Source organism: Fukomys damarensis, unplaced genomic scaffold (assembly GCF_012274545.1).
Source record: "Fukomys damarensis isolate Sample0158 unplaced genomic scaffold, DMR_v1.0_HiC HiC_scaffold_26, whole genome shotgun sequence".
Taxonomy (NCBI): Eukaryota; Metazoa; Chordata; class Mammalia; order Rodentia; family Bathyergidae; genus Fukomys; species Fukomys damarensis.
The window spans coordinates 31,989,643-31,990,778 of NW_022900938.1; the positions used below are offsets into that span (position 1 = coordinate 31,989,643).

A 1,136-nucleotide genomic window follows, 5' to 3' on the forward strand; every position below is an offset into this window, starting at 1 on the left:
TGGCTCAAGAAATAACATCAAGAATCAACAAATAGTACATATCATATTGAAAAGCTGTGCAGGAAACAAAACAATCAACAGAGTGAAGGGACAACCAACAGAATGGAAAATTTTTCCCAGCCATTCTTTGGACAGAGGACTAACATCTAGAATAGATAAAGGACTTCAAATAATTAGACCCCTTCCAAATAAAACAATGAACTCAAGAATGAGGGGCTGAAACGAGTAGACGGGTCTCAGAAGAAGAACGTGAGATATTTCCATAAATACACAAAAAAGTTCAACATCTCTCTCTATCAGAGAAATGAAAACAAAGCAACACCAAGATATCATCTAACTCCCAAAGGCATATCATCAAGAAATCACAAAATAACAAATGCTGGTCAGGCTGTGGGGGTGGAGGTACAGGACAGAACTCTTTTACATTATTGGTGAGAATGTAAAATAGTACAATCACTATGGAGATCAATATGGAGATTCTTCAAACACTAAAAACAGAAATTCCATTTTATTGAGCTATTCTTCTCCAAGGTATTTTTCTGAAATAGTTCAGGTCATCATATTACAGTGATATGTACATACTTATGTTTATTTCAGGACAATTTATAATAGCTAAATTCTGGAAACAGTCTATATGTCCATCAACAAAGGAGTGGATGAGACGTAGTATATACACATTGTGGGATGAAACCATAGCTACCCTTCTCTCAGAACTCTAGATATAAATCAACCAAATTGCATTATAAGGTAATGTTACTTGGGTTGATGTCCTATCCCCACCTCCCATAAACTGTGTACATTTCTGAAAGTCACTTCAATTTTTTGTGAATCCATGTCCTCATCTATCAAATGAGAAAAATAAAAGTAACAATATTCTGAGGCTAAATGAGATAGTACACATAAAGTACTGAGGAAAATGTCAGGCTAAATGAAAATATTCAATAAACGTTAATTATGAGTTGCTTTATTCTTTAATATAAAATGCTAATGAAATGATGAAATAGAACACTTTAATAAGTTATATCAACATAAGTGATACTATTTAATCAAATTTATTGATTAGCCACTTATAAGGAGATGTAAATATTTGAAGTTTCCAGTTATATTTATTTTTTTTTTTTTTTTTTTTTTTTTTT

General features: G+C 31.9%; 1 protein-coding gene across 1 annotated transcript in view; it reads left to right on the forward strand.

Moving 5' to 3' along the window:
* Positions 1 to 515: 515 nt before the first annotated feature.
* Positions 516 to 1,136, forward strand: part of Fap (fibroblast activation protein alpha) — an 80,663-nt gene continuing 80,042 nt past the window's right edge. Inside the window, exon 1 of the mRNA XM_010606846.2 lies at positions 516 to 531. The gene's annotated coding sequence lies outside the window, so the exon portion shown is untranslated. The remainder of the gene's footprint in view (positions 532 to 1,136) is intronic.